Genomic DNA, 14,543 nt, shown 5'->3' with positions numbered 1-14,543 from the left:
AAGCGATCAAGTCTTGGAGATGGACCACATGGCTCCATCAAGATCTCCATCCCCATAGAGCTCACGAGGACGGACAGAGGGCCCTCCTGATCTTGCGCAAACCATCGCTCTTGGCGCAAACATTGTTGGAGATCAAGGCGACCCTTGCTGATAGGAACCATAATCCTCTAAGGCGTACCCCTAAGCATCATCGAAGGTGAGAAGATCGTCCCTTACCAAGAGATGGGAGCCGACGAGGACCAATCCCGGAGGTACCATGGCAACAACGCAACAAACCGCATGGGAGCCGCACCAATTTACCTCCCTTGCACCCGAGGGCACCTATGGCCCCACATCTAGAGGAGGAACCTTGGGAGGAGTGGGAGGAGCCCCCATATCAACCAAGGGTCCAACAATAAGAGCCGCTTTACCGAGGACGCGAGTACGGACGCGATCAAATGCTACAACCCCGCACCATTCGAGTCGATTTTCCTAAATTCAACGATGGTGACCTGTTGGATTGGATTTATAGGGTGGAGGAATTCTTCACCTATCAAGAGATACCTGGCCACCAAAAGGTGCTTCTGGCCTCATTCCATCTTGAAGACGTAGCGGTGAGATGGTTTCAAGCAGCACATTGCACGTGCGCCTTCACTACTTGGGAGGAGTTCGCCGACGCACTTTTTGTGCATTTCAGACCCTCCGACTATGAGGACTTTCAAGCCACCTTGACGAAGCTAACCCAAAAGACCTCATAGCCTATCAAGAGGAGTTCGAAAGAATTAGCAATCGAGTCCATGGGTGGTCGGACTCAGCTCTCAAAAGCACTTCCATCTTTGGGCTTTGTCATGATATTCAAGCGGAAGTCAAGGCCACTCGTCCTACTACCTAGTTGGAAGCCTTCTCAGCGACTCAAATGATGAAAGAGAAGATAAAGGAGTTGAAGGCGACACACCATCCAACATGGAGCACTAGTGACCAACGCTCTAACCCTAGACTGCCAGCCTCGGGTGTGGCACATTTGGGGTGGATTCAGTCGAACCACAATCGGCCAACCCCACCATTGATAGCCCCTGATCCTAAGGGACAACCAAGGATGATGGGACGATGCCTCACACCAGCAGAGATCGAAGGTCGGCGCTCGAACTGCCTATGCTTCTATTGTGACGAGCGCTTTACACCGGGCCACAAATGCTCCAAACAGCTCGTTGCCATCATGCTTATGGAGGAGATGATCGACGATGAACCCATTGAAGATCTTGAGGAGCAGCAAGAGAAGAAGGTGGCCAAACCGAAGAGGACAACCGGCTTGAAGTCTAAGCCGAGCTCTCCCTTCATTCTTTTGCCGACGAGTCAAATCTGAAATCTCTTTAGGTCGACGGTATGATCAAGAAGAATAAAGTCCTAATTCTTATTGATTTAGGAAGCACCCATAATTTTGTGGATTCTCGGTTGGTGAGGAATTTGGGATTGGAGTCGTGATACGATTCAGACTTCATCGACGTCGTCTCGAGCATGGATTCACTTTAGGAGTGTTTTTATTTCATGTTTTAGTGTTTAATTTCCATTAAAATAAGTTTTCTGTAAGTCGCGGTCGGGCGAGTTCGAACGCGGTCGGTGAAAATTGTGTTTTTAGGGTTAATTTGAGTTGTTGGTTAGCCTATAAAAGGATGTGGAAGGCAACCAAAGTCATCATTGATTATTGAATATTGAGATTGAGTTTTGCCTTGCCTCCTTCGTCTTCTTCGCTCCCGTTCTCTCAATCCCTGGTGACGTCGCTTCTAACCTCCCTCGGCTGGCCAATCACCCTAGTCCCTTAGGGGTGGTCCTCTCCTCCCCCTTTTTCTAATCTATCCGACACTTGCCATAACCCTTCCATCGACCATAACCCTTCCACCACCACTTTTCACCAGTGTCACCCCATTAACGCCGGTCCTCCTTCAACCACCATTACCTAGGATCACGTGCCTCCATCCACGGATCCAAAACAGACCACCCTGACCTTCGTCTACTAATCGGACGATATCTCAAGATCCCCATATCCGATTCACCTAAAACTAGATTTATTGGAAAGCGCTTTTCTGGGTCTACAATATATCAAAGTTTTATGTCGATCCGACAGTGATATATTTCGGGATCTTATTTCAAAGTTCCGTGCCAGATCTAGTCCAGATCAGGAAATTGGAAAAGATAGAACCTTAGCCTAAGGGGAGATCGTATCAATTTGGTATCAGAGCTCCATAGCCCAAAGCGTGATCGTATCAAGCTTGGTATCAGAGCTCCATAGCCCGAGGCGTGATCGTATGAAGTCGGAGCCTTCCAATGACTTTGATGTGGTTATTGGTGATGGCACCATGTTGAGAACAAAGGGCATATACCGCAAAGTCCAACTACAAATTCAGGGCCATGTCTTCCGAATTGATCTTTATCTGTTGGCTCTACAAGGAGGTGACTTGGTGCTTGGGGTGCAATAGCTTTCGAATCTTAGACCGGTCACCTTCAACTTCACCACCATGGGAGTGGAGTTCAATCATGAAGGCCAACCGATCCAGCTACTAGCTGCATCAAGCAAGGAAGCCAAGGGAGAACTGCAGTCCCTAGAGGGGTTGCCGAAACCCGGGTGACACGGGTTCCTCATGCAACTCATCGAAGGGGCCAAGGATGTGGATGATCCAACGCACTTCGCCGTTGACTTAAAGGCTGTTTTGTAGGAATTTGAATATGTATTCTAGCAGCCACATGGATTGCCTCCACCTAGGATGCAAGACCATCGCATTGAGATCATGCCTGGGGTAGGTCCAGCAAATGTGAGGCCATACCGTTATCCCTTCATCTAAAAGGAAGCTATAACAAAAAGGATCCAAGAGATGTTGTCCAGCAAAGTGATAAGACCAAGTTGGAGCGCCTATTCTTCGTCGGTCTTGCTCGTGCGGAAGGACAGATCTTGGCGGTTTTGTGTGGACTATCAAGCTCTCAATTCCATCACCGTCAAAGATCGGTATCCCATACCGGTGATTGAAGAGTTGCTAGATGAATTGGCGGGTGCATGTTAATGAAGGTGGGGTACCATCAAATCAGAGTTAAACCATCCGATGTGCACAAGATAGAGTTTAGAACTCATAATGGGCACTATGAGTTCCTCATTTTGCCTTTTGGTCTTACTAATGCTCCCACCACCTTTCAAATCATAATGAATGATATCATTAGGTCTCATGTGAGGCAATATGTGCTGATATTCTTTGATGATATATTGGTATACAACCGTACATGGGAGGAGCACTTGTGACATCTTGGGACGGTACTTGGCCTATTGCGGCAATACGAATTGAAGGCCAAGGACTCCAAATGTTCATAGGGATAGCAAAGGGTCGACTACCTGGGTCACATCATATCTAAAGATGGTGTGGAAGCTAACCCTAAGAAGATCCAAAGCATGGTGGAATGGCCGCTGCCCAAGACTACCAAGGAGCTACGCGGCTTTCTCGGCTTAACTGGCTACTACCATCAGTTTGTGGCGAACTATGGCAAGGTCGTGGCTCCCCTCACGGCCTTGCTGCGGAAGGGTGCTTGCACATGGACGGACAAAGCAAGGGAAACATTTGAACCTTGAAAAAGGCGATGATCTTAGCACTGGTGATTTCACCAAACTATTCACCATTAAGTGCGATGCGTCTGGAGTCGGCATTGGGGCTGTTTTGATACAAGAAGGCAAACCCATGGCTTACATGAGCAAGGCTCTTTCTGAGAGTTCACAGCTACTATCTACCTATGAAAGAGAGATGCTCGCCATCATTCATGTTATCACCAAGTGCAGGCCGTATCTCATCGAGTGATGCTTCATGATCTACATCGATCAAAGGAGTTTGTTATACTTCCTTGGGCCGCGCATACACACACTAGCCCAGAAAGGGTGAGTGTCCAAGCTACTTGAATATGACTACAAGTTGGTGTATAACAAGAGGACCGAAAACAGCGCCGCCGATGCCTTATCAATGTGCCCAAATCCAGCCGAATTGGCAGTGATTTCAGCGCCAGTTTTTTCTTCTTTTCTAGCAGTTGCAGGAGGCATACAAGAGAGATCTGGACACCATGAGGATGTTGGACGACGTTGCTATAGATCCCAAATGTATACAAGGAGTTGTGGTGAAGGACGGACTCTTGGTGGACAAAGGCAAGATCATTGTTCTAGCTGACCACCACTTGCGCTTGGAGTTGATGCGCCACTTCCATGACACCCCCGTGGCTGGACAAGAAGGGGTGTTGCACACCTATAAATGGCTGAGCCAGAGTTGCACATGGGTTGGAATGAAGAAGGATATATAAGCCTACGTCAAGGCCTGTGAGGTGTATCAAAAGGCGAAGACAGAATCGGCAAAACTTGCTGGATTACTACAACCGCTTCTAATTCCAATGAAGATCTGGGAGGATGTCGCCATGGATTTCATTGACGGTCTACCCAAGGCCAGAGGACATTCCGTGATCATGGTAGTGGTAGATCGCCTCAGCAAGTATGCACATTTTTTAGCCTTGACAAATCCCTACACGGCAAGGAAGGTCGTGGAGGTTTATGTGCGCGACGTGGCCAAGATGCATGGTATTATTTTATATCAGGATCCTATATTTGTGAGTCAATTTTGGCAGGAATTCTTTACACTCCAAGGGACTACCTTCCGTATGAGTTCAGCCTATCATCCTCAAATGGACGGCCAATCCGAGGTGCTAAACCGTTGCTTAGAGCAGTACTTGCGGTGCTTTGTCGGCGAGCAACCGCGGTAATGGCTATCTTATTTGCTATGGGCTGAGTGGTCATACAACACGGCTTTTCACTCGGCCACTAGCATGACCCCGTTCGAGGTCATCTATGGTCAGCCATCTCCGACCTTGCATACATACTTGCCATCAGCCCGAGCCGACCAAACTAAGGTGGATAAGGTTTTGTGAGATTGTGATGAGATGTTGAGGAGACTCAAGATGCACCTAGCGGCTACCCATAACCGGATAAAGCAAGTCTACGACCAGTGGCACTAAGAGAGGTCCTTTTCGATTGGGGACTAGGTCTACATCAAGCTCCAACCATATCGGCAAAACTCAGTTAGACCGATTCCTAATCAAAAGTTGGCTCCAAAGTTTTATGGACCGTACCAGGTGACCAAGAGGATTGGACCCATGGCGTACCGCCTAGACTTACCTAAGGAGGCGTGAATACATCTAATTTTCCACGTCTCAAGCCTTAAGGCTTGAGCTCCCCCTGCCGAGCCGATTGGAGTTGTTACACCCGAGTACTCCCATTCTAGTTTGGATCCTAGCTAGATGACACACTCGAGTCCAGGATTAGTGGGTGACTAAGATTTTGCTGGAGTGGCGAGGACGCATAGTGGACAAGGCGACTTGGATGCCCGAATCCGACTTTATGGACCGCTATCCCGAGCTGACACCTTGAGAGCAAGATGAACGGAAGCATGGTGGAATGATACGACTTGGTCCATATTGGCTCCACTTGCAACATTGGGTTCATTGGGATGAGCCTATTTATCTAGCTAATTTTTGTTTGAAGAAATAAAAGGATTTTTGTCGAGGGGGCGTTCAAACGGGTTATGCTAACATCTGCACACATGCACAAAAATAGAGAACGCATATTGTGCTTTCAAACGGAATCGAGCCATTCGAACGTGATCGTTCGAACACCTACACACGTTCGCAACGACAAAGAACTGTAATTCCGTGTTAGAACGCGATCGATTGGGTTTAAATGCACTGCGGCAAAAATTATTAGTTTTTTAGGGTTTTTTTAACTTAGTTGATGGGTCCCTAAGGTGAGCCTATATAAATATGTGGAGGAAACCCTAATTGGAGTTTATCTGATAATTGAAATCGGCATTGTGCCTTTAACTCCTTCTCTTCTTACTCCAGCCATTGGCGCCCTCTTCCACCTCCTTCCTTCCACCACCTAAGTCTTTGGTCGGCTTCTTCTAACTGCTAATCTCCCTCTTCTATAACAACTTCTCCCCCTTCACACCAATGAATTAACCTAGCACCTATCTAGCCATTAAAGGGCTATCAAGCTAGGGTTTATCTAACCTTCGGCTATTGTTTGGCTGATATCTCAAGATTTAACTATCCAAACTAATACGATCATCCCTTTGGTTAAAGTTTGATCTATCTTGTTTCAGATCTCGACAGGATCTAGCATGGAACTTTAGAAATGGATCGTGGAAGATGCAGCCATTGGATCAATGTGAAATTTTGATATGTTCTAGCCCGAGAAAAATGCTTTCCGACAAATCTAAATTCAGGGAAATCGGACGGTGGGATCTTGAAATATCATCCGAGAAGTAGACGAATGTCAGAGAGTCCGTCTATGGATTTGTGGATGGAGGCACGAGATCCTAGGTGATGATGGATGGTGGTAGATTATACGATCTTCCCTTGGGCTAAGGTTCAATCTATCCCGTTTTTAGATCTGGACAAGATCTAGCATGGAAGTTTGGAAATAGATCTCGAAAGATGCAGCCATCAGATAAATGTGAAATTTTGGTTTGTTGTAGCTTTGGAAAAGAGCTTTCCAACAAATCTAGTTTCAGATAAATCAGACAGTGGGATCTCGAGATATCATCCGAGAAGTACACAAACATCAGGGATTTCGTCTATAGAGGCACGAGATCCTAGATGATGATGGATGGTGGTGGACCGGTGATAATGGGATGGCACCAGTGAGTAAGTGGTGATGGAAGGATTATGGATGATGGAAGTGGTTAGGGCAAGGTGTTAGATTGATTGGAAGAAAGGGGAGGAGTGGGTCGCTCCTAAAGGACTAGGGTGAGTGGCTAGTCGTCGAAGGTTAGAAGCGGCGACACCGGGGAACAAGAGAACTATAGAGAAGAAGATGAAGGAGACTAAGGCAAAACTGAATTCATTCAATAATGATTCCGTAGTTTCCATCCACACTTTTAGAGGCTAACCAAATAATTCAAAAATGGCAATTATTAACCCTAAAACCGTAGATTTTTGCCAACCGTGTTCGAACGAACATTTTGCGTTCTCTGTATGTGCGAACGTGATGCAGGCATTCGCAAGCGCGTTTGAACGCATATTTTGCACTCTCTATATTTGCGAACTTGATGTAAGCGTTCGCAAGCGCGTTCGAACGCACTCCACCCGCGTTCAAACGCGACATACAGAAAACTTATTTTTCTATGAATTAAATAATAAAACAAGAGTAAAAGACACCCCTAAAGTGTATCCATGCTCAAGACGACTGATATGATTCAGACTTCACTGATGTCGTCTCAAGCATGGATTCACTTTAGGAGTGTCTTTGTTTCTTGTTTCAGTGTTTAATTCCTATGAAAATAAGTTTTCTGTAAGTCGCGTTTGAACGCGAGTGGAGTGAGCTCAAACACGATTGTGAATGTGGGCGAGAACGTGGTTGAAGAATGTGCATTGTGCATTCGAATGCCCTATTCAAACGCACTATGAATACATACATCACATTCACAAATCTAGAGAAGTGGGAAACAAGCGCATTCGGCAGCGCGTTTGAACGCTTGCATCGCGTTCACAATTCCAGAGAAGAGCGAACTCGGTGCGTTCGAACACGGTCGGGCTCATTCAAACGTGGTCAACGAAATTGTATTGTTTAGAGTTAATTTTGCGTTATTTGGTTAGCCTCTAAAAGGATGTGGATGGCAATCAGAGATCATTATTGATTATTGAAGAATTGTGTTTTGCCTTGCCTCCTTCGTCTTCTTCGTTCCCGTTCCCTCAATCCACGGCGACGCCGCTTCTAACCTCCCTCGACCGGCCAATCACCCTAGACCCTTAGGGGTGGCCCTCTCCTCCCCCTTCTTCCAATCTATCCAACACTTGCCCTAATCCTTCCATTAACCATAACCCTTCCATCACCACTTTTCACCGGTGCCACCCATTAACGCCGGTCCTCCACCAACCACCATCACTTAGGATCTCGTGCCTCCTTCCACAGATCCTAAATAGACCATCATGATGTTTTACCACTAATCAGATGATATCTCGAGGTCCCCATGTCCGATTCGCCTGAAACTAGATTTGTTGGAAAGCACGTTTCTGGGGCTACCACATATCAAAATTTCACATCGATCCGACGGTGGTATATTTCAAGATCTATTTACAAAGTTCTGTGTCGGAATCAGTCCAAATCTGAGAATCAGAAGAGATCGAACCTTAGCCTAAGGGGAGACCGTATCAAGTTGGTATTAGAGCCACCGTTCCTCTGATACGATTCGAACTTCACCGACGTCGTCTCGAGCATGGAGTCACTTTAGGAGTGTCTTTGTTTCTTATTTCAGTATTTAATTTCTATGAAAATAAGTTTTTTGTAAGTCAAGTTTGAATGCGGGTGGAGTGAGTTCTAACACGGTTGTGAACGGGGTTGTGAACGTGGGTGAACAGTGTGCATTGTGTGTTCAAGCGCCCTGTTCGAACGCATTGTGAATGCCTGCATCGCGTTCGCAAATCTAGAGAAGTGGGAAATAGGCACGTTCGATCACGCGTTCGAACACCTGCATCGGGTTCGCAAATCCAAAGAAGAGCGAACACGGTGCGTTCGAACGCGATCGGGTGCGTTCGAACGTGGTCGGCAAAATTGTATTGTTTAGGGTTAATTTTGAGTTGTTGGTTAGCCTCTAAAAGGATGTGGATGGCAACCAGAGGTCATTATTGATTATTGAAGGTTTGAGTTTTGCCTTGCCTCCTTCGTCTTCTTCACTCTCGTTCCCTCAATCCCCGGCGACGCGGCTTCTAACCCCCCTCGACTAGCTAATCACCCTAGACCCTTAGGGGCGGCCCTCTCCTCTCCCTTTTTCCAATCTATCCAACACTTGCCCTAACCCTTCCATCAACCATAACCCTTCCACCACCACTTTTCACCGGTGCCACCCCATTAACACCAGTCCTCCACCAATCACCATTACCTAGGATCACGCGCCTCCATCCACGGATCCTAAATAGACCACCTTGACCTTTGTCCACTAATCGGACGATATCTTGAGAGTTTTACATCCGATTCGCTTGAAACTAGATTTGTTGGAAATCTCTTTTCTGGGGTTACAACATATCAAATTTTATGTCGATCCGACGACGGTATATTTCGAGATATTATTTCAAAGTTCCGAGCCAGATCCAGTCCAGATCAGAGAACCGGAAGAGATCGAATCTTAGCCTAAAGGGAGATCGTATCAAGCTTGGTATCAGAGCCACCGTTCCTCGGACACGCACTTCCAATGACGACAACCAGATCCATGGCTGCACGGCGGGATGATGAAGAAGAGATTCTCCCAATAGAGGACGGAAAAATGGTTGCAGGGACTTCCACCGATGGAACCACCCGATCTAATCAGAATACGGAAGAACCTAGTGTTCAAGCCGTGTCGGGGTCTCTTTCTGAACAAATGGCCATCAACAACTAGATGATGATGGAGATGACGCGGGAATTACGGGCAACAAGGGAAGCAATGGCGAACAGGAACGCACCATCGACCTCACGACGTGAGTCTACTTCCATGAACCCACTGCCGCCGGTTCAGAATGTGCTACCATAAGAGCCACTGCTGCCACCACCCTATGGCCAGATCCAGTCCAAATCAGAGAATTAAAATATATTGAACCTTAGCCAGAGGGGAGATCGTATCAAGCTAATATCAGAGCCACCGTTCCTCGGACAAGCGCTTCCTATGACGACCACCAGAGCATGGCTGCACGGTGAGATGATGAAGAAGAGATTCTCCCAATAGAGGAGGGGGAAACGGTTGCGGGGACTTCGACCTGTGGAACCACCCGATCTAATCGGAATACGGAAGAACCTCGTGTTCAAGCCGTGTTGGAGTCTCTTTCCGAACAAATGGCCATCAACAACCAGATGATGATGGAGATGATGCGGGAATTACGAGCGACAAGGGAAGCCATGGCGAATGGGAACACACCATTGACTCCACGACGCGAGTCCAACCCCATGAATCGACCGCCACCGGTTCAGCCTTTACAACCACAAGAGCCGCTGCTGCCACCACCCTATGGGCAAAGGCAAGCAAGGATGGTTACACCAGGTCCAGTTGCAGGTGAACCCATCCGACGAGCGAACCACTATGGAGACCACCTTGGAGATAAAGATCCGTGAGCGGGTCAATATGATCCGGAACCACAGCAAGTTAATCAAAACCGAAGGAGGGATCATCAGTCCTTCATGGTGCATCCTCCTCTGGTTAGACAAGGACTTGGACATGATCCGGAACGAGACAACGGCATCCATGGACAAATTGTGCATCTCGAATTCCCTAAGTTCATAGGTGGTGATCCGATCGATTGGTTGTATAGGGCGGAGCAATTCTTTGCATACCAAGGTACAGTAGAAGAATACAAAGTGACACTTGCGAGCTTCCACCTTGAGGATACGGCGCTTCATTGGTTTCGAGCAGCTAATGCCATTGAGGCTATCGAAACTTGGGCTGAATTTTATGCTGATATCACACAGTGATTTGGAGCGTCGGGGTATGAAGACTTTGATGCTCTCCTCTCAAAGACGGTGCAAAAGACCACGGTTGGGGCATATCAAGAATAATTTGAGAGGATAAGTAGCCGATGTCATCCACCATGGATGGATCGGCAACTTCGCAGCACCTTCATCTCTGGGCTGCGGGGAAGCACCCAAGCCGATGTGAGGGCTCTAAGGCTTAGAACCTTAAAGGAGGCCTTCAAAGATGTGATGCTTATGGAAGACAAACATAGGGCCATGAAGTTACACATGAAACAGAGTTGGACGAGCCAAGGGAGCCGCTCTCAAGCTAAACCAACGATAGCGGTGGGAAATATTACTGGAGTACCGAGAACCGCTGCTGCGATGGTGCCTCCTCGAGCACCCTTGAAGCCATTCCAAGATGTGAAGTATGCACCTAGAGGTCTGGGACGAGCTCTCACACCTGCTCAAGTGGAGGAACGAAGGGCCAAGGGCCTATGCTTTCGTTATGATGAGAAGTTTGTGCCCGGGCATCGCTGCGCTAAACCAATGGGATCGGTGATGCTAATCGACGGATTGGAGGAGGCTGAGGATGAGTTTGCAGCTGAAAATGAAGGTGTGGCTAGACATCAAGGAGAAGAAGCTAAGGAGCAACCCGTGGAGGATATGATAGCCGAAATCTCCCTCCATACCTATTCAGGGACAACTGCGCCAAAGACCTTGCGGGTGAACGGTGTAGTCAAGAAAACCACAGTGAGGATCTTGATTGACACCGGGTCCACCTACAACTTCATTGACAAGAGGCTCCTTAGGAAGATTGAGCTCGAGTTGGAACCCACGGAAGGGTTCGATGTGACGATTGGAGATGGCATCACATTGCAAACGGATTCTATTTGTGGTGTGGAATTGAAGGTGCAAGCCAAATTTTCATATTGGATCTCTATCCGTTGGCCTTGAGAGGTACCGATATTGTTTTGGGGACCCAATGGCTTCGAAGCTTGGGGCCCGTGATTTTTGATTTTACAAGCCTCACATTGACATTTTGGAGGAATGACCAGAGAGTGCTGCTGGATGGAAGTCAACCGTTGCTTGAACTTCCAAACGAAAGGGACGCAAGGGAGCTCGCTTCTTTCTCGGCACCTACATTTCCTTTCTTCTTAGATCTGTGGAGAGCTAGTGTAGAGGATAGTGATCTGGTCTGACTCATGGAGGAGTTGAGAGAGAACCCCTCAAGCCATTCCGAGCACGATGAGCGTGATGGGTTAGTACTAGAGCGCGGGCAAATCAAGGTACCCCGGAATGAAGAGCTACGGAGACTATTGATAGCACACTTCCATGATACTCCTATAGCAAGTCATGAAGGGGTATTATCTACCTACAAGCGGCTGGCTCAAAGCTGTACATGGACAGCGATGAAGTCTGACGTAAAGAAATATGTGCGTGAATGCCAAATCTGCCAACGAGTTAAATCGGAGACGCTCAAACCTAGTGGGCTGTTGCAACCACTACCTATACCGGAGCATATTTTGGAGGACATCTCCATGGACTTCATCGAAGGGCTGCCAGAGGTCCGAGGATAATCGGTGGTGTTTGTTGTGGTGGATAGGCTGAGTAAATATTCTCATTTCAGAACATTGTCTCACCCGTTTTCAGCGAAAAGGGTTGCTGAAATTTTTGTTCGAGAAGTGGCGCACTTGAATGGAATGCCTAGGACGATCATGTCAGACCGGGATCACATCTTCATCAGCGAGTTTTGGTCCGAGTTCTTCAGATTGCAAGGGAGTCAAATCAACCTTAGTTCAGCTTATCACCGCGAGACGGATGGCCAAACCGAGGTGGTGAATCGCAGACTAGAGCAATACTTGCGATGCTTTGTGGCAGACCGACCAAAAGATTGGGTCAAATTTCTTCCATGGGCCGAGTGGTCATACAATACCGCTCATCACTCTAGCATCGCCATGACCCCCTTTGAGGTGGTTTATGGGTACACTCCCCCTGTATTGCATGCTTACGATAGACTCGCGGCGCCGGAGAGGATCGAGCTTGACTTGGAACTTGCTGATCGAGATAAAACATTGAGATGGCTCAAGACTCACCTAGCCACAGCCCAAAACCGCATGAAGCAAACCCATGACAAAGGCCAGCGTGAGCGAGAATTTGAGGTGGATCAATGGGTGTTTGTTCGAGCTCAGCCGTATTGGCAATCCACATTGAGGCCAATTTTAAACCAAAAGTTGGGTTAAAAGTACTATGGTCTGTATCGAGTACTACAATGAATCGGTCCAGTAGCTTACCGGTTGGACCTACCTGAAGGAACCAGGATACATCCAGTCTTCCATGTATCGGCATTGAAGGCCTAGATCGGGCCTAACTATGTGGTGGGTTCGGCCTTACCCGAACCAATGGAGGACGATGGTCCCACTGAACCGGTCCGAGTCTTAGGCCGCAGGAGAAGACGCCATTGGTCTAAATTAGAGATTGAAGTGCTGATTGAGTGGCTGGGGAAACCTACTGGCGAGTTTACATGGGAGCTAGAGTCAGATATCATGGATCACTTCCCAAATTTCAAACCTTGAGGACAAGGTTGCAGAAGCGTGGTGGATTGATATGATTCAGAGTTCATCGACGTCATCTCGAGCATGGAGTCACTTTAGGAGTGTCTTTATTTCTTATTTTAGTGTTTAATTTCTATGAAAATAAGTTTTCTGTAAGTCGCGTTCGAACGCGAGTCAACTGAGTTCGAACGCGGTTGTGAACGGGGTTATGAACGTGGGTGAAGAATATGCATTGTGCGTTCGAACGCCCTGTTTGAACGCACTATGAACGCCTGCATCGCGTTCGCAAATCCAAAGAAGAGCGAACTCAGTGCGTTCAAACGCGGTCGGGCGTGTTCGAACTCGGTCGGCTAAATTGTATTGTTTAGGGGTAATTTTGAGTTGTTGGTTAGCCTCTAAAAGGATGTGGATGGCAACCAGAGGTCATTATTGGTTATTGAGAATTGAGTTTTGCGTTGCCTCCTTCGTCTTCTTCGCTCCTATTTTCTCAATCACCAACGACGCCGCTTCTAACCTCCCTCGACCGGCCAGTCACCCTATGTAATAACCCAAAAAAAAAAAAAAGAAAGAAAAAAAAAGAAAAGAAAAGAATAATAATAATAATATATAAATTGAAAAAAATAATAATAATAAAAATAAATAAAAGAGACAAAAAGAAAGAAATAAAATAAAATAAAAAATATTGGCGTTGCATGGCACGAGCTCGTGCCATGCAACGTGGGCGCGTGTTGGGGGCGCCACGTGCGCCCACAACCGCCGGCCCGGCCAACCGGGCTGGACCAGCTAGCTGCGGCGGGCCCCGCCGCCGCCGCAGCCGCCGCCTTTCCCCCTCCTCCACCGCCTTCCCTCTCTCTCTTTATATATCTCTCTCTCTTTCTCTCTCACATATTCTCTCTCTCTCCCTCTCTCTCTCTCTCTTTTCTCACATATTTTCTTGCCGACGCCGGTCTACCACCGCCGTCGCTGCCGTCGCCGCCGTAGCACCACCCTCACCGCCTCTCTCTCTCTCTCTTTTGATCTCTCTCTCTCTCGAACCCTCTCTTTCTCTCCTTCCCTTGCCGACGCCAGCCTACCGCCGCCGTCGCCGTCGTCGCCGCCGCACCACCTTCTCCTTCTCTAACTCCCTCGTTCTCTCTCTACCCTTCTCTCTTTCTCTCTCTCTAGCACCGCTCTCTTTCTCTCCTAGCCGACGGCTTCTCGTTGTCGCCGTCGTCGCCGCCGCACCACCTTCTCTCTCTCTTACCCTCCTCTCTCTCTCTCTCTCTCTCTCTCTCTCTCTCTCTCTCTTAAGCTCTCTCCCTTCTCTTATCAACGCCAGCCGCCGCTGTCGCTGTCGCCGTTGCCGTCGCCACCGCCGCAGCCTAGGTGAGCCTCCCTTCCTTCTCCTTCTCTTCTTCTTCTTCTTCTTTCTTCTTTCTTCTTTCTTTCTTTCTCTTCTCCTTCCTCTCTTCTTCTTCTCCATTCTTGGCCTCCTCCTCCTCTTGTTGTGTAGCAGACACTGTTGGAAGAGGACTATTATTATT

The 14,543-nt window shown here is 47.8% G+C and overlaps 1 pseudogene; it reads left to right on the top strand.

Moving 5' to 3' along the window:
- Window positions 1–3,500: 3,500 nt before the first annotated feature.
- The window catches only part of LOC140772013 (uncharacterized), a 35,158-nt pseudogene continuing 24,115 nt past the window's right edge, over window positions 3,501–14,543 (top strand).

This window comes from Typha angustifolia, chromosome 12, assembly GCF_048772165.1.
Source record: "Typha angustifolia cultivar Huaian chromosome 12, ASM4877216v1, whole genome shotgun sequence".
Taxonomy (NCBI): Eukaryota; Viridiplantae; Streptophyta; class Magnoliopsida; order Poales; family Typhaceae; genus Typha; species Typha angustifolia.
This window is presented reverse-complemented; position numbering and strand designations above follow the sequence as displayed.